This window comes from Amblyraja radiata, chromosome 9 (genome assembly GCF_010909765.2).
Source record: "Amblyraja radiata isolate CabotCenter1 chromosome 9, sAmbRad1.1.pri, whole genome shotgun sequence".
Classification (NCBI taxonomy): Eukaryota; Metazoa; Chordata; class Chondrichthyes; order Rajiformes; family Rajidae; genus Amblyraja; species Amblyraja radiata.
In genome coordinates, this window is record NC_045964.1 from 29,787,891 (window position 1) to 29,807,883 (window position 19,993).

The following is a 19,993-nucleotide window of genomic DNA, read 5'->3' on the forward strand; positions in this document are numbered from 1 at the left end:
GGACAAGATGGCATCCTATCCATCAGCCTACGCATTCAGTTCCTCCATCGCTGGGCCACAGTGACATCAGACGCATCATCTACAAAATGTGCCACAGTTGCTTCTCGAGCCTACTCTGTTACCCTGCTCTATGACTCTCACTCAGTTGTCACCTCTCTGAGTGTGGCTGGCAATTTGGTGCTTCATAAGTAATGTACATCCACCAAGTGTAATGGAAAATTCGACATAAACTTAGTGATTGTTTCGCTGAACACTTGAGCTCAGTCTGCCAAGATTTACTGGATCTCCTGTTTTCTAACCACTTTAACACCCCTTCTCATTCCCATGCTGACCTTTCTGTCCAGAGCTTCCTCCATTGCGAGAGTGCAGCCACACAATAACAGGAGGAACAGTACCTCATATTCCGCTTGCATAGCTTACAACCCGATGGTATGAACATTAAATTCTCCAATTTGAGGTAACTAACCTCAAACACCTCCTTCTCTTCTCCCCCTTCCCCTCCTCCCTATGTCCCACCAGGATGCACAGCCATTTTCCACCTTCCCTCCCCTTCCACCTATATTCCTTCTTCGGCTATCTCACACACCTTTTGGCTTTTCATCTCTGGCCTTTGTCCAGCCATCTGCTTAACGCCCCCCTCACCTGTATCCACTTATAACTCTCCAGGCTTTGTCCTACTCTTCCAGCTTTCCCCCCTACCTACTTCACCACCACAATCAGTCCAATGAAGGGTCCCGACAGAAATGTTGCCTACCTATGTTCTCCAGAGTTGCTGCCTGATCCACTGAATCCAGCACTCTGTAACATTTAGAGTCATACAGCATGATAATAGGCTATTTGGCCCAACTTGCCCATGGCAAACAAGATGCGCCAGCTACACCAGCCTCACCTGCCAATGTTTGGCCCTTATCCCTCTAAACCTTTCTTATCTATGTTCCTGTCCAAATGTGTTAAGACATTTGTAATAGAAAACAGTGCTGAATGGACACTGGAGTAAATCTGTAGGTCAGGCATTATCTCAGGATAACATGGATAGGTGACACTTCGTTTCAGGACCTAACTTGGTCTGAAGAATGGTCCCAACCCAAAGCGTCACTATTCATGTTCTTCAAAGATGCTGCATGGCCCACTAAGTTACTCCAGCATTTTGTGTCCTTTTGTGTAATCCGGCATCTGCAGTTCTTTGTTTCTAAACAATACTGAGTGTTTGCTGCAGAATTGGCTGTCCATGTCTGCACTTTACTGCCAGTACACTTTGGATGTCATTTGCTTCAGAGCTGTGTTCAGGGACAGAAGAAAAGCAAACACATTTCTCGCATGTTTGTCATTGTCCCATGACAGCAGCTGGATAATGCACGCATGTGAAATGTTGGATGGAAGCTGGGCTCCTGTCTTGTGTCTCCCCCAATAGATTATGCTGCTAAATCTCTCACTAAGCTGAGACATGAATGTTGGGCATGAAGCCAGAAGCCTGAGAATCAGTGGATCAATACTGCAGTAAACATCAGCACCTTCAGGAAAGGTGGGAGAAAGATTTGACGCAAGACTTACAGAATGTTTTTAACCCATCTTTAGACTTTAGCCTTGGGAGATACAGCACGGACACAGGTCCATCGGCCCACCGAGCCTGTGCTGACCATTGATCACCCTGTACACCAGCACTATACTACACACTAGGGACAAGTTACACTTTTAACCAAAGCCAATTAACCTACAAACCTGTATGTTTGTGGAGTGTGGGAGGAAACCAAAGTTCCCAAGAAAACCACGTGGTCACAGGGAGAATGTACAAACTTCGTACAGACAACATCCGAGGTCAGGATCGAACCCGCGTCTCTGCACTGTAAGGCAGCAACTCAACTGCGCACCACCATTCTGCCCCTTTGAACTATCTTTAATCTGACTTTATCTTGCACTAAATGTTGGACCCTTTATGCTTTATCTGTGGACTGTGGATGGCTAGATGTAATCATGTCCAGTCATTTCTTGGACTGGATAGCACGAAAACAAAAGCTTTTTTACTGCAGATAGGCACAAACTGCTGGAGTAAATCGACGAGTCAGGCAGCATCTCTGGAATAGGTGATGTTTTAGGTCGGAACACTTCAGGGAGCTCCTTCCTACACAGCGTTTCGCTGTACCTTGATACATGGGACAATAATAAACTAGACTAAACCATGGAATAGTCAAGGCTTAGAAGCATAGAAAATATAGGTTTTAGGAGGCTTAGAGGGGGTGGGGGGAAGACAGGGATGAGAAGTACCTGAGCAAAGAGTTTTATGGAGAGAGATTCAGAAGGTGAATCTCTGGCGCTGTAAGGCAGGAACTCTACCACTGTGCCGTCTCGACTGAGCAATTCAGTTGCCAGGCAGAAACTGAGCAGCTGGTCAGTTAGCATCAGTTGCGAGGCTCTGCTGCTGAGATCTTACTCAGACCTGCAGGTTTCATGGAATCATAAAATTGCTACAGAGCAGGAGGTGGCCATTTGGCTCATTGAGTCCATACTGGTTCCCTGCAGAGCAATCTATGCAGACACATTGGCTTGCTACTTCCCCACAGCCCTGCAAATTATTTTTCCTTCAGTCACCATCCAACCAATTCTGTTTCAATAACGCTAACAGATTAGCTCCAGATTAAAATCGCGCTCTCTCTCTGAAAATGCCTTCCTTCTCATTCCTTGCACACACACGTATCTTTTGCCCATCGCTTTGTATCTGTTTCCTGACAAATAAAGCAGTTTCCTTCCACCTACTCAGTCTAAAGCAGACGCAATCTTGCGCCCATGTATCACATCGTATCTCAACCTTATTTTCGCTGAGGAGAACAACCTCAGCTTCTTGCAGCATCGGCTCAGCTGTAGAGCTGCTGCCATGCCATGCCAGGGAAAACAATCCAAGTCTGTCCAACCTCTCCCTGCAGCAGAAACCCTCTAATCCAGACGGCATTCTAGTAAACCTCTTCTTCACCAGCCACTCCAAAGCCTCCACATCTTTCCTGTAATGGGGTGACCAGAACTGCAGGCAATACTCCAAATGCAGCCTAACCAAAGTCCTATAGAGCTGCACTATCAGCCTGCGGACTCCTTCTCTATTATCTAGGTGAGGTTCAGATATCATTGGCAGTTGTGGTTTTATTATTAGGCCCACTGCGCCCGGGCGGAATGAGATCTGGTACACCACAATAAGGAGAGGCCCTCTACAGTTTAAGCCTCTACGCAGCCTCTTGTTGTCACCCAAGCATGAAGCTCTCCTGAAACTATTCCCAGTGATTTATCTAGAACCCACTTCCTTCTCTCTAAGCCCAATCATGCTGCTTCACGTTGTATTTTCAAAAGATTTTGTGTCCATATTTATATGATGTCTGCCTCCCAAATTTTTTCAATTCAATTATAGGATCCTGGAGTCACTGGCAAGATTAATATTTATTTTCCATCTCATGCTGGTTTATACCGAAGATAGACGCAAAATGCTGGAGCAACTCAGCCGGTCAGGCAGCATCTGTGGAGAAAATGTATAGGTGATGTTTTGGGTCAGACTGAAAGTAGAGAGGTGGAGGGAGAAATAAACCAGTGGAGGAAATGGCAAAACAAATCGGGGCCGGCAACAGATGATCCCAGGAAGGGTGGAGCCCATGATGGTCCATTGTTGGCTGGGGAAGGTGTGATAACATGGTTGCTACCAGTGGAACCGGTAGGATGACTAGGATGGGGGAGGGAGGGAAAGGGGAGGGGAGATAAAGCAGGAGTTACTTGAAATTAGAGGAATCAACATTCATATGCTGCCAGTTTTGCTTATTGTAGTTTCGGAAACAGGAATCCATGCCAATCATCGGTCACCCGTACACTAATTCCATGTAATGCCACTTTCACATCCTCCACATTAGGGGCAATTTAAAGAAGCTAATTAACCTGGAAACCTTCATGTCTTTGAAAAGTGGGAGAAAACCAGAGCGCCCAGAGAAAAACCATGCGGTCACAGGTAGAATGTACAAACTCTACACAGACAGCACCCGTGGCCAGGATCGAACCTGGGTCTTTGGCGGTGTGAGGTAGCGGCTCTACCACAGCTGCCACTGCTACCGATTTAGACCTAGCAATTCTGAAGATGGAGGATACAGGTTTGAGAGAGTGGTCAGAATGGCAAGGCAAATAACTACAGTGCATTTGTTTTAAAATAGGCACTTCACTCATCTGGGCAAGTGCAAGGTCTTCTTTCATACTTGTGGATTGTACATGATGGAAGGGACTCCAGGGAGTAAGGAGTATTTGGCCTTCCATCTGTGGGGAAGTGAGGTTTTAGCCAATCTTAGTGTGGGCTCAAACCTTGGGATAAACCTTGGGGCCTACTTTGAAGAAACATAGAAACAGAGAAATTAGGTGCAGGAGTAGGCCATTCGGCCCTTCGAGCCTGCCCCGCCATTCAATATGATCATGGCTGATCATCCAACTCAGTATCCTGTATCTGCCCTCTCCATAGGAGAAGTTCCCCTCCTTTCTCCGACGAGAGTCTGAAGAAGGGTCTCGACCCAAAACGTCACCCATTCCTTCTCACCAGAGTTGCTGCCTGTCCTGCTGAGTTGCTCTACCTTGGGATCATTAACTTGATTTCTCCCTCTCTTGTTCTGCTTGAACCCATCACTGGCATGTAAGTAGCTTTTCACTGTACCTTGGTACATGTGACAATAACAACCAAAATAAGTAAGATAGGCATAAAGTGCTGGAGTAACTCAGCGGGTCAGGCAGCATCTCTGGAGAAAGAGGATGTGTAATGTTTCATGTCAGGACCCTTCTTCAGACTGAAGAGGTTCTTTGAGCTCTTTGAGTCTGAAGAAGGTTCGCGACTCGAAATAAACCCATCCTTTCTTGCCAGAGATGCTGAGTTACTCCAGCACTTTGTGTCTATCTTCAGTATATACCAGCATCTGCAGTTCCTTCCTACCCACTAAACTAAGTAAGGTGATGCTATTCCTCACTGATGAATTCTCCATTTTACTAGGCACTAAATTTTCCAGATTGGACAATGATACAAAATGAAATGGCGAGGATCGGTTGCAAGCATCACAATGAAAGGGCAAATGAGAAATAGAGGACATAAGAGGCACAAGCAAAGGAAAAAAACCTAGCACTTTGCAATGCCTAGTACTGCATGCTGATTCCATCTTGTGTGAAGGATGCTGTTGCTCTGCATATGGGGAAAATAACACAAATAAAGTCATGAATTTATAACAAATTGCTCAATAAAGCTTTGGTTATTTCCGTGGAAATCGAGTTCTGTGCGGTGCCTGCAGTAGCTGAAGGTAGCAGTCACCTTCAGATAGTGACGCAAAGTAATGTTCCCACCAGTCATGATCAGAGCCCATAAATCAGGTTGATGTGATTTTGCAGTTTAATAACACTCTGCCTAGCCCGTAGCCTCTGCTGCACAAGAAAGGATGTCGAACGCAAACGTCTTTTAAGGCAGAAAATTTGCTTTGTCCATTGATAAAAAAAAACCCTCCAATTCATAGCCGACTTCTTGTGCCCTCTGCAGTTTGTTAAACACTAGGCTTAATGTGATGTAATCTCTTTCATCCAGTTTGGTTTTAAATTTTTATGCATTTTTTGCTGTGAATTTGTTTAAATTTATGCCCCAACATCTGGTCACAATCTATCAGCATGGGTTTATTTGATAGGATTCTGATATGGGTCTTCATAATAAAATGAACAGTTCCATTAATTCATTCATCGTAGAGGCAGCTGCACCCAATGAAGGTTATATGTTTACTCTTGGTGCAAATACCTAATATGATGTCCCTTTCAATTAACAAATAGAGAAGGCACTGTGTATATAAACAGACAATATCCTGAAAGTTGTTGGTTAAATAAGAAGTATGGTGCTACTAGCGCTGCATTTAATTACTTTTATACATTTTATATTCAGTTCATGATTCAACCTCCAGTCTTTATTTGGATTTTCTTATTTAGAGGATCGAATTACAAAATTTAGAGGTTGAACATATTTTACAAATTGCTGTCTAATTGAATTTGATCTGCAATAAAAATTCCGAATTGAAAATTCTCTTTCCATTCCTTGGAGATCTTGAATCTTACATTGTGTAAAATGCAGAAGAACGTCACATGGTGGCGACAGACCACATCTCGGTGAGCGTTTAAATTGTGGATTTAATGCTCATAAATTGATACTACTGGTTTCACAGAAAATGAGGTATCTGCGGCCAGACGTTCGTGGCAAGAGAATCCTAATTTAGTACGATGTTACGGTTTAGCAACAGCAGGGGGAGTTGGGAGCGAACAACAGCTGAAGGTAAGAGACCTTCGTTCCTTAAGCCGTGATATTTAAATGGCAACTCACCCTCCCGGGAGTTCATTCATTGCTCCTGCTGCTGTTTTAAGTATCATCGGGGGTAATTTTAATGTGCGATGCTATCCAGAGAAAGAGATAATGAACAAAGGACTATATGGTGATTGAAGAATGATTTAGGGCATAGTGGACTTGGCAAGGTTTAAAGGGTCCAGCAAACACAAATGGAAGAAAAAATGATGTATTGTCTTTGTTTAGCACAGATGGTTCACAATTCCGCAAAAATTAGTGAAAATATTTGCATGTAACGTGAAATTGTCTATTTTTCTTCCTGATTGCATTGCTTCCATGTACACACTCACATTCCTTTATTTGTGAATATTGGGGCTCTTTAATGCTATGTGCAAACTGGTTAAAAATGTACAGGGCTCATAAAATTCAGTCTGGTTCTTGAATCACTATTTTACCTGAATGTTTACAGACTGTGTTTAGATACATAGAATCCCACCTACCTTCACCATGAAGATTAAATTCCTATTTAGTCATAACATTTTGGAGGCATACAATTCTGACTCACTGAAAGAGGCATGTTTAGTTTAGTTTAGAGATACAGCACGGAAATAGACCCATCAGCCCACCAGCAATCCACGAGCACTATCTGACTAGGGCCAATTTACAATTTTTACCGAAGCTAAATTAACCTGTACGTCTTTGGAGTGTGGGAGGAAACCCGAGCACCCGGAGAAAACGCACGCGATCACAAGGAGAACGTACAAACTATGTACAGAGAGCACACGTAGTCAGGATCAAACAAGGGTCACTGGCGCCGTAAGGTAGTAACTCTACTGCTGCGCCACTGTTCCAGCCCTTAGACCCAAGCTGAGATAATCCAGGCAAGATAAGGCATCCTTTAAAACGAGAACCCTTTCAGCCATCAGCTGTGGACACCTATGCCCCGAACAAGTTATAGCCAAATATGAATTTAACCATAACTAGACTAAGTGAGATCAGTAGGGACCCATGTTCACAAGGGAGGGCTGGTCCCCCAACTCAATATTCCACCTCTCCACCAATTCCAATATTAGAGGCCAGTGGGGGAGGGGGGCTTTCTGAAGCGCTAGTATAGCTGTTGTGGGCCAAAGGGACTGGTTTCCAGAGGGCTAGTATGGACATTGTGGGCCGAATGGATTCTTGGGCTGGCAGCTCAGTCACTCAGGCCTGGTGGGCTGGCAGCTCAGTCACTCAGACCTGGTGGGCTGGCAGCTCAGTCACTCAGGCCTGGTGGGCTAGCAGCTCAGTCACTCAGGCCTGGTGGGCTAGCAGCTCAGACACTCAGGCCTGGTGGGCTGGCAGCTCAGTCACTCAGGCCTGGTGGGCTGGCAGCTCAGTCACTCAGGCTTGGTGGGCTGGCAGCTCAGACACTCAGGCCTGGTGGGCTGGCAGCTCAGTCACTCAGGTGTGGTAGGCTGGCAGCTCAGTCACTCAGGCTTGGTGGGCTGGCAGCTCAGTCACTCAGGCATGGTGGGCTAGCAGCTCAGTCACTCAGGCCTGGTGGAATGGCAGCTCAGTCACTCAGGCCCAGTGGGCTGGCAGCTCAGTCACTCAGGGCTGGTGGGCTGGCAGCTCAGAAACTGCCAGAAATTCTGCCCAAAACAGGTGAGGGACTGTGAGAGAGAAGGGAGAGAGGGTGGAGAATCAATTTTAGACATTTTTCATCTATTTCTGCAGATCACAGCAATGAAGGAGGAAAGTCTATCCTGGCCTGGATCTCACAGGGAGCCAATGAAGGGAGAGAGAAAACTTTTGGGGTGAGGTTTAATACTTGCAGGGGGAATACTTACTGATGGGCCGAAGGGACTCCTCCTGGGCTAGTATAGGCCTGATGGGCAGAAGGGACAAAAAAAAAATCTGATTGGAATCTCAGTGAAAGGCACTTTTTCTTGAGTTTTCCGGGCCTGGCATGGGCCTTTTGGGCTAAATTGCTCTTCCTGGGCTAATACAGGCATTTGAGGCAAAAGGGACTGGTTTCTCGACTAATAGGGGCCTTGTGGACAGAAATGAGTGGTTTCAGGCAGGCCAAACAACGTATTACATTTCATTTCCATTGCCATTTCAGTTTCAAGCACAGGGCAGGCCAAACAACTCATCTAATTTTCATTTCATTTCCATTGCCATTTCAGTTTCAAGCACAGGGCAGGTCAAACAACTCATCTAATTTTCATTTCATTTCATTTCCATTGCCATTTCAGTTTCAAGCACAGGGCAGGCCAAACAACTCATCTAATTTTAATTTAATTTCATTTCCATCGCCATTTCAGTTTCAAGCACAGGGCAGGCCAAACAACTCATCTCATTTTCATGTAATTTCATTTCCATTGCCATTTCAGTTTCAAGCACAGGGCAGGCCAAACAGCTCATCTCAATTTCATTTCATTTCCATTGCCGTTTCAGTTTCAAGCACAGGGCAGGCCAAACAACTCATCTCATTTTCATTTCATTTCATTTCCATTGTCATTTCAGTTTCAAGCACAGGGCTGGCCAAACAACTCATTTTATTTTCATTAAGGGCTAACAAATCATTTATTGCAAGTACATTGCAGACTCACCATTCAGTAGACTCACAGTTCAGTTGACTCACAGCAGAATCACAGTTGTGGCCTCTCCCTCGCTATCTTCCAGAGTGACTGACTCACATCCAGGCATCCGGGGTTTTATAGTCCTGCCCCACCCCCCCCCCCCCACCCCCGGAAGGGGCGTTACCTTCATCATGGTGATTGACAAACGAGAGGAGCAATCAGCTGATCTCAAGATTTTTTAAACATTCATAACTTTTTTATTTTTCATCGATCAGAAGAATCCTCAGGGCTGCCTCAGCAGAGGAGGACTGTGAGTAAGATGGCCAAAACTCATAGCGAAATATGGCAGCATTCTTTCTAAAATCAATATACAGCGCAGACAGGAAGTGGTCAAGATGAGACTTTTAGTTATATAGATGGTTGCAAGTGTAGGATTCTAAGTATATGAACACAGTGCAATGACGTTCAGGTAAGAATAGTCAGTCAAGAACCAGAGCCGTTTACATTTTTACCCAGATTTTACATAGCATTTTGTAAAAGGGCTAATATTACAAAGGCTGAGGGGTGATCGTATAGTGGTGTATTAAATCATGAGGGGATTGATAGTATGAATGCACAGAGTATTTTACCCAGGCTAGGGGAATCAGGGCCTGGATTTCAGATGAGAGGGAAAACATTTAATTGGTATCTGAGGGGCAACATTTCCATACAGAGGGTAGTGGGTATATGGAGCAAACTGCAACAGGAAGTTGTTGGGGCAGGTACAATAACAACATCTAAATGACTTTTGAGCAGGTACATGGATAGGAAAGGTTTAGAGGCATATGTACAAAACATGGGCAAATGGGACTAGCTTAAATGGGACATTTTGGTTGGCATGAATGAGTTGGGAAGAAGGACCTGATTCCTTGCTGCATGAATCTATGACTCTAAATATCATCTTAATTTGTAAACAAGTATTAATTGCCAACAAATTTGACTTTTCACCATTTCATGAACCAAATGTATTCAATTGGTTTTCAAGGTCTAAGATACTTGCAGGAAAGCGATTTTAAAACCCATAATCTAGCTTTCCTCATCTTCAGTTGTCCCCTTATTCCACATCTCCCAAAGGCAGGAATATTCAATGGATCATAATCCCACAGGTGGCCATTTGTTCAAGGGCCTGAACTGCATAAATGATTCTTAACGGAACATTTTGCATTTGACGAGCAGGAAGGAACTGCAGATGCTGGTTTATCCCAAAGATATACACAAATGCTGGATTAACTGCAAGTTAAACAGCATTTCTGGAGCAAAAGAATAGGTGACATTTCGGGTGTCATGCCAGCCCAGCTCATCTCCATCCCTGACCACTCTCCACACTCAAAAGCAGCCAGTAAGGCATCAGAAAAAATGGGAATCATGAATGACATTCTAACACTGTCAATCAATATATTGTCAATTTTCTACCAGGCCATCAAAGTTCAATTGCTTTTTTAAAGTATTGGGCAATCTCGCAACTTAAATCTGCAGTGACAAGATTTCAGCACGCAAACCAACCTCCCTTCCATTGATTCTATCTACCCTTCACACTTCCTCGGCAAGGCCACCAGCATAATCAAAGACCAGTCTCACCCTGGTCACTCCCCCTTCTCTCCTCTCCCATCAGACAAGAAGGACAGAAGTGTGAAAATGCACAGCTCCAGATTCAGGGACAGTTTCTTCCCAGCTGTTATCAGGCAACTGAACCATCCTATCACCAACTAGAGAGAGGTCCTGACCTACCCTCTTCCTCACTGGAGACCCTCTGACTATTTGTAATCAGATTTTACTGGAATTTATCTTACACTAAATGTTATTCCCTTTATCCTGTATCTCTACACCCTGGATAGCTTGGTTGTAATCATCTACAGTATTTCCGCTGACTGGATAGTGCGTAACAAAAAAGATTTTACACGTGATAATAATAAACTAAACTAAAATAAAACATACTGGCTTCTCTTTGATTCTCTTTCCTTTATTTCACCCTCTAAACATTAAGATGCAAGGGGTATATAAAAACCTAATGTAGTAGGGGACAAATCTACTTTCTCATAGGTTGGAAAGGAATAAGCGTAATGAATGGAAATCGTTTTGCTGTAGAGATACACAAAGATAAGCCATGGATGGCTCATCTTTTCAATGGTTCTCCCAATAACGTCACATCTTTGGAAAAGACACAGGGATCATTTGAGAAGTGCCATATAAAGTGGAATTTTTCCGGGATTCAAGTGCACTCCCATAGGTGCAAAGGATGGTTGAAATGGATTGCTTTGATATGTCAACCCTCTGGTGATGAGAGATGTGGAAGGAGAGGAAAATAAGAGCCATGTAGCATTGCTAACTCACATCTCCCAAATGCATGGGAGCACATTGAACATATTTACAGGGTCAGATTTAAACAAAAACGTAGGTAAATTGAGATTAGGAGCCAAATTGAACTGGGCAAATTAGCAGTAAATGATGATGTGCAACAAATGGACTAAGTTCACCTCCCATTCAATCTAACAGGGAAGGGCTTGTAGGGATGAAGCATGAAGCTAGTTTGACTATAGACATTAGACTTGACTTTAGACTTTGGAGATACAGCATGGAAACAGGCCCTTCGGCCCACCTAGTCTGCATTGACCAGCGATCATCCCCGTACACTAATACTGTCCTACAGACTAGGGGCAATTTTACACATTACAGAAACCAATTAACCTACCAACCTAGAAATCTGTACGTCTTTGGAATGTGTGAGGAAACCAGAGCACCGAGGGAAACCCACGCGGTAACAGGGAGAACGTACGAACTCCGTACAGACAGCACCCATGGTCAGGATGCAACCCGGGCCTCTGGTGCTGTAAGGCAGCAACTCTGCCATTGAGCCGGCCCTAGTGTCAGTATTTTTCCCATTCATGAGGGCACATCTCCACTTTTAACTCTATTTGTGCCACTTAACCTGACCAAAACATTCAAAATACTCTGAATTACAGCGTAGTTCTACAGCGAAGCCTACAGATTCTGGCATTTTTCCTTGCAGCAAGATAAATGTCGTCTTGCCTTGAATCTTTATCAAACTGCCTACCAGAAGTCATTTGTTCTCCAAGTGTCCTTGCTTCATGAAGTCTGCTTGTGTCTTGTCATCCCTTTCCCACCATGCTAGCTGTCAAAGCCTTCGGTTAAAGTTCGTTTGTCCAAGCTGGTCCAGTTACAGCAACATCGCCACCTCACACAACTGTAGCAGGTTGCTGTTGTAACATATGGCTCTTTTAATGTAGTCAAGGCTGGCACACTGGTGCAGCTGGTAGAGCTGTTGCTTCACAGCACCGGGGACCCAGGTCCAATCCTGACCGGGTGCTTTCTGTGTGGCGTTTGCACATTCTACCTGTGACAATGATTTAATAGGAACCCGAGGGATAACTTTTTTGCACAAAGGGTGGTGGGTGTATGGAACGAGCTGCCGGAGGAGGTAGTTGAGGCAGGTACTATCGCAAAGTTTAAGAAACATTTAAATAGGTACATGGATAGGATAGGTTCAGAGGCACATGGGCTTAAAACAAGTGGGACTAGTGTGGGACATGTTGGTCGGGGTGGGCAAGAGGGTCCTATGGCCTGTTTCCACATTGTATGATTCTGTGGATCTCTGTGACCACATGGGGTTCCTCCCACATCTCAAAGATGTGTGGGCTTGCAGGTTAATTTAGCCTCTGTAAAATGCCCCTAGTGCATAGGGAGTGGAGAAAGGAGGACAACATGGAACATGTGTGAACGGGTGAGCAGTCTGAAGGAGAGTCCTGACCCGAAATGTCGCCTATACCTCTTCAGAGATGCTGCCTGTCCCGCTGAGTTACCCCAGCCTTTTGTGTCTATCTTTGCTTGATCAAAAAGTTTGGTTTATAGGAGTGATTTAGGAGGTTAGAACAATCGAGGGATGGCAAGGTTTGTTTTTGGGAGGGGAGGGAGATTGTAGTGGCTAGCATCTAGGTAGTTGAAGGAATGGCTGGGAACGGTAAGGTGGAGGAAAATGGGAATGTTCAAGAGTTCAGACTTGGAGAAAAGAAGAGCTTATGAAGAATTCATGAACGAGAGAATGTTACAGGCGGAGCTTGGGGTGGGACAGTAAAGGAATCTGAAAAAGAAAATTGAAGAGGATATAAAACGTGTTTTTGGACTTTCGCATTGTTCCATCATTTAAAGAGCAAACCAAGTGGTGGTATCTAAATCTCAATCCATGTCCAAGTCGTCTGGTTATATATGAGGCTGTATATTTTGAAAGAAATGTTTGAATGCTTTGTCCCTCCCCTCAGAAATCCCCTTGCTTTCCAATCTACAGTAGCAGGGGCAGCTGTGGGTTTAATTAGCCCTGTCATCCGCACACACATCTGCTCCATCTGCTTCTGCCGCCTTCACAAACTCCACTTTATGAATGCATTCATATAGCAGCTGTTTATTAACTGTTCCCGTTCTCAATTCTAACAAGGTGCGCTGTGCGAAATTGGACAAGGTTTGCACAGAGAAAAAACGCATTAGGAATTGTCATTTGCAAATTGTACAATCATACTAACAAACCCAGTCATTCCTGTTGATCACATTCACAGATGTGACGGACTTGTACCCCCTATTTAATGGAATCATTCGTTCATTTATTTTAAACTTGTTTAGTTTGGTTTAGTGATACAGCGTGGAAACAGGTTCGTTGGCCCGCTGAGTCTGCGCCAACCAGCAACGCCGTGCACTAGTTCTATCCTACACACCAAGGACAATTTACAGAAGTCAATTAATCTACAAATCTGCGCGTTTTTGAGATGTGGGAGGAAACAGCAGAACTCCTGAGAAAATCCACACAGTCACAGGGAGAACGTACAATCTCCATGCAGACAGCACCTGCAGTCAGGATCAAATCCAGGTCTCTGGCGCTGTAAGGCAGCAAGCCTATCGCTGCCCACCGTGCCATTGAGGTCTCTATCAAAATAATAAATACAAGATTTCTTGCATGTAGGTTAAGAGATCACTCATATCTTTGAACATGTAAAAATGAAAACAATCCCATTCAATTAAGGCAGTTTCAAGTTAGTATTGACAAGATGAATTTGCATTGCCCTAATTCAGAGTTGGAGTGTCATCATTACTATTGCTGGATAAACAAACTAATGACACATTAGTACACGCAACATGAATACAAACTGAGTTTATCTTGAACATCTGTGTGTGATAAGCTTGAGCAGTTAAGAAATTGCCACTGTGAATAGTGATCATCTGATCTAATGTTTAGATTGTAACATGCGAATTCCTTCTACAACACAATGGCTCATCCTCCAGCTGCTATCTATGGTGATATGTTATCTTAGAAACTAATCCTAACTGGAACATTTACTCCACAATGAAGACAAAAATGTAAATGAAAGCTTCATACAGGCAGCACAGAAAGACGCCATGGACCGCTCTCTAGGCCCTCACCCCCTCATCTTCACATGGATGTCCAGTCACTCTACACCTCCATCCCCCACCACGATGGCCTCGGAGCCCTCCGGTTCTTCCTCGACCAGAGGGGCAACCTATACCCAGCCACTGACACCCTCCTCCGCCTAGCGGAGTTGGTCCTCACCCTCAACAACTTTACATTTGACTCCTCCCATTTCCTCCAAACACAAGGCGTAGCTATGGGCACACGCATGGGCCCCAGCTACGCCTGCCTCTTTGTCGGGTACGTTGAACAATCCTTGTTCGAGACGTACCAGGGCCCCATCCCCGACCTCTACCTCCGTTACATTGACGACTGCTTTGGGGCCACCTCCTGCACCTACACACAACTGACTGACTTCATCCACTTCACCACCAACTTCCATCCGGCACTCCAATACACCTGGACCATTTCCGATACTTCCCTACCATTCCTTGACCTCACCATCTCCATCGCAGGGGACAGACTTCTGACCGACATACACTACAAACCAACTGTCTCACATGTCTTCCCACCCTGCCCCCTGTAAAGACTCCATCCCCTACTCCCAATTCCTCCGCCTACGCCGCATCTGCTCCCAGGATGAGACGTTCCACACCAGGGCATCGGAAATGTCCTCGTTCTTCAGGGAACGGGGATTCCCCTCCGCCACCATAGATGAGGCTCGCACCAGGGTCTCATCCATACCCCGCAACACTGCTCTCTCTCCCCATCCCCGCACTCGCAACAAGGGCAGAGTCCCCCTAGTCCTCACCTTTCACCCCACCAGCCGGCATATACAACACATAATCCTCCGCCACTTCCGCCACCTCCAACGTGACCCCACCACTCGCCACATCTTCCCATCTCCCCCTATGTCTGCCTTCCGCAAAGACCGCTCCCTCCGCAACTCCCTTGTCAATTCTTCCCTTCCCTCCCGTACCACCCCCTCCCCAGGCACTTTCCGTTGCAACCGCAAGAAATGCAACACCTGTCCCTTCACCTCCCCCCTCGACTCCATTCAAGGACCCAAGCAGTCGTTCCAGGTGCGACAAAGGTTCACCTGCATCTCCTCCAACCTCATCTACTGCATCCGCTGCTCTAGATGTCAGCTGATTTACATCGGGGAGACTAAGCGGAGGTTGGGCGATCGTTTCGCCGAACACCTCCGCTCAGTCCGCAATAACCTACCTGAACTCCCGGTGGCTCAGCACTTCAACTCCCCCTCCCATTCCCAATCCGACCTCTCTGTCCTGGGTCTCCTCCATTGCCAGAGTGAGCAACACCGGAAATTGGAGGAACAGCACCTCCTGGGTTGTTTGCGTCCCAATGGCATGAACGTTGAATTCTCCCAGTTTTGCTAGCCCTTGCTGTCTCCTCCCCTTCCTTAACCCTCGAGCTGTCTCCTCCCATCCCCCCGCCCTCGGGCTCCTCCTCCTCCCTTTTTCCTTCCTTCTCCCCCCCCCCCCCCCCCCCCCCCACCCCCTATCAGTCTGAAGAAGGGTTTCGGCCCGAAACGTCGCCTATTTCCTTCGCTCCATAGATGCTGCTGCACCCGCTGAGTTTCTCCAGCATTTTTGTGTACCTTCGATCTTCCAGCATCTGCAGTTCCTTCTTGAACACCATTCAGCCTATTATGTTTTTACTGGCCATTTCAAACCACAATCCAGATTGATCACCCCCTCACAATTGCTACCCTTCCTTTCTCTGCTTCCTATAGTTAAGGGACATAAAACACACACAATTTCCCATGACTCATTTGCAAGTCTCAATCCTTCTGTCTCATCTTTTCATCTCTGGCTTTTGTCCACCATCTGCCTATCAACCCCCCCCCCCCCCCCCCTCACATGTATTAAAGGCTTTCGCCCCAAAACATCACCTATTCCTTTTCTCCAGAGATTCCTGACCCCGTTGCCTTTTGTGTCAACCTATTACCTGCTAAGCTTTGTCTTGCTCCTCCTGTCTTCCAGCTTTCTTTTTTCCCTCTGACAATCAGGTTCCCGATCCCAAATGTCACCTGTCCATGTTCTCCATAGATGCTGCCTGACCCACTGAGTTACTCCAGTACTTTATGTCTTTTTTTGTAAACCAGCATCTGTAGTTCTTTGTACCCACATTTCTCACGTGCTCCTCATGTTTTTTGTTTGGAAACTGATCGGGAGAAGATCCTCAATGTGGAATTATTTTACTAGAGGGAGTAACGACAGGGACATATCAATCCTACATTCTCCTTAATTCCCAGCAGGTTAGGTCCAAGCCGTGTTGAAGGGTGCTACCATGAATTTTTGGCACTCTTTTACAAAACTTTTTTAAATTGGTGAGAGTCTTTTATATGATTTGCCAAAACCATAACAAATAAAGGCCACTGTCTGGCAAATTTCAAACCAGGATGCTTAATTATTCTATAGAAGAAACATCAATCTCCATTAAAGACCAATTTCATCTTGTGATCCCTATTACGGCAGCTCAAAACTAGGCCCCGGAGTAAGTGAGAGGCGTTTGCATTGATATGCCTTCACATTTACACACTCCTCGTGAAATACTTTTCAGTGACTTGATCTGTGTGTTTCTTCAATAATTATGCGCAAATCTTTGGCAAATGTCCCTCTTGCATCTGGATCTGGTATTAAAGCGCAAAAGGGCAGCTCTTGGAGTCATCGAGTCATGCAGCATGGAAACAGGCCCTTCGGTCCCACTTGTTCATGCCAACCAACATGCCCCATCTACACTAGTCCCACCGGCCCACTTTTAGTTTAGTTTATGGTCACGTGTACAATGTGCAGCTAAAAGGTATTTTGTTGCATGCTATTCATTCATATCCCTTTGGCCTATATGGGTCAATATCCATTTGGCCCATATCCCTCTAAACCTTTCCTATCCATGTACCTGCCAAATGTGTTTTAAATGTTGTTATGCTTCAACTACCTCCATATAGAAACAACCCTCCATCTGAAATAGTTGCCCCTCAGGTTCCTCTTAAATCAAGTCTTCCCAACCTGGGGTAAATTTACCCCCCAGAGGGCAAATAGGGGGTAAATTTTGCCTACCCAGGGGGTAAATTTGTCGATTCTGGAATTGTACATATTTTTTCTCATTGACTGACTGTGTTTGGTTCTGGTACACCGGCATCTGTTCATCATTAGTTGTTCATAAATAAGTGAAATAACATTGCTATGTGCTATTAAAGTTGCCTGGGGTAAACGGGACGATAAAGGTTGGGAACCCCTGTCTGAAATCTTTCCCCACTCACCTTAAACCTAAGACTTGGCGAAAGTTGAAGGGTTGGTGTACTTCTATGTTTTCTGGCATGTCAGACATGTAATAAACAACCCGAGCTTTCTGCTCTCGATCTGATCTCAGTACAGAAGGCAGGCTTGCAGGTGAATGAAAGGCCTGTGGAAACTGGAGCTACAACACCATCAGCCTAAACTCCTGACAGTAGATCAATGATCACAGTATCACCATTTGTGCATTGTAAATACATTTAATTTTCTCTGCATTTGCTGATGATATTAGATGTTGCCTGCAGGCTACACAGTTCAATGCGGAGAGTAAGATGCCAGTGCGCTTTCTCTGGTTGAAGGAGAATTGAACAACACAGCTTCAGATGTGCATTCCACTCAATGCCAATGTGCAGTGGGCTGTTAGTTTGAAACATTACTAATAAATAGTAAGCTGCAGCCTTTATTTTTGTTACAGTTTAGTGGGGACATGGGATGTAAAATACCTTTATGAAATACCTTTATGAAGTAAAGCTGCCAAGGAATGGCAAATTACTGGGAGAGAGCTTCGCATATCAATTCACTGCATGTACACAATTTGCAGCGAATCAGTTTTGAACCGACACACCACTCATCCATATCGATGTTTAGTATTCATCTGCTGGCCTCCCACAGGCAACATAATTTTTTTTTATATAAATGCAAATTAGATATTTATCTACAACAATGCATACACATTTTTTTTGGAAGTCATTTCAGAAAGTAGTTGACAGCTGAACTCCCATTACCTTAACTGAGAATGCAATGAGAGTATTAACCGTTCCAGCCTAACCAGTGACAGCTCAGCTGAGGGAAAGAGAACAACATCGTCCCATCTTCTGAAACAGGGCAGCACGGTGGCGCAGTGGTAGAGTTGCTGCCTTACAGCACCAGAGACCCGGGTTCGATCCTGACTATGGGTGCTGCCTGTGCGGAGTTTGTATGTTCTCCCCGTGATTTGCGTGGGTTTTCACCTGGAGCTCCGGTTTCTTCCCACACTCCAAAGACGTAGGCTAATTGGCTTTGTGGACGACAGATGGCACAATGGGCTAAGTGTTCGGCTGGCAACCGGAAGGTAGCTGGTTCGAATCCCGCTTGGAGTGCATACTGTCGTTGTATCCTTGGGCAAGACACTTCACCCACCTTTGCCTGTGTGTGTCCTTGGGCAAGACACTTCACCCACCTTTGCCTGTGTGTGTGAATGTAATTATGTGAAGCACTTTGGGGTCAATGCAAGTTGACTAAAAATGTGCTATATAAATAAATAAATTTAATTTAATTTAATTTAATTTGGTAAAAATTGTAAATTGTCCCTAGGATGGTGCTAGTGTGCGGGGATCGCTGTTTGCCGTGGACTCAGTGGGCCGAAAGGCCTGCTTCCTTGCTGTATCTCTTAACTAAACTAAAGGACACAATAATGAATCAGCAACCCAGAGCAGCGAGTATTTGCAAGTGGGCATTTTCTTTTTGTGTGTGCTCCTTCATCAAATCTGGATTTTCACAATTGTCTCTGCTTTTTGCAGATATTTTATATCTGTTGCACCATAAAAATTCCCCCATCTTGGATGAGAATTGACTGGTAGTTGGTGTAGTGCATGCAGTGAGGGCAGTCCCAGCATGTCCAGTCTTTAGACTTTGGAGATACAGCATGGAAACAGGCTCTTCGGCCCACCTAGTCTATGCTGTCCAGCAATTGCCCCATACACCTGAACTATCCTACACACTAGGGACATTTCACAATTTTACCAAAGCCAATTGACCTACAAACCTGTATGTCTTTAGAGTGTGGGAGGAAACCAGTGCACCCGGGGATCATTCACACGGTCACAGAGAGAACGCACAAATTCCGTACAGACAGCACCCAAAGTCAGGATTGAACCCAGGTTTCTGGTGCAGTAAGGCAGCAACTCATATGTGTATGCGTATAGAGAAAGCAAGGATCCAGAGAAAGGAATTCAACAAGAATGAAATGGCAGTCAGAGAAAATACAAAAATATAGGAAGAGTAAGCAGTTTAAAAAAAGACACAAAGTGCTGGAGTAAGGTCAGGCAGCATCTGTGGTGAACATGGGTAGGTGACGTTTTGGGTTGGGACCCTTCTTCAGACCCTCACCTATCCAAGTAAATCAGCATCTGCAGTTCGTTCCTACACATAAATCTTAGTAGACAGCTTCCTTCTAAAATCTGCGGTGAGTGTTATCCTTATGCTACAGATAACAAATTACAGGACAAAGATGTTATTGAAGTTTCCTCTCATCCAGATATATCAGGTGGAATGCATCAAGAGATCAGAAATCAAAGCCATTAGGTATCGGTGAATAAACAGTAATGAGACCTACAATTCATTCTAGCCATGTGATCAAAGAATAAAGTGCTATTATTATTGTATATGGATAATAAATAGTGCTGGGAGA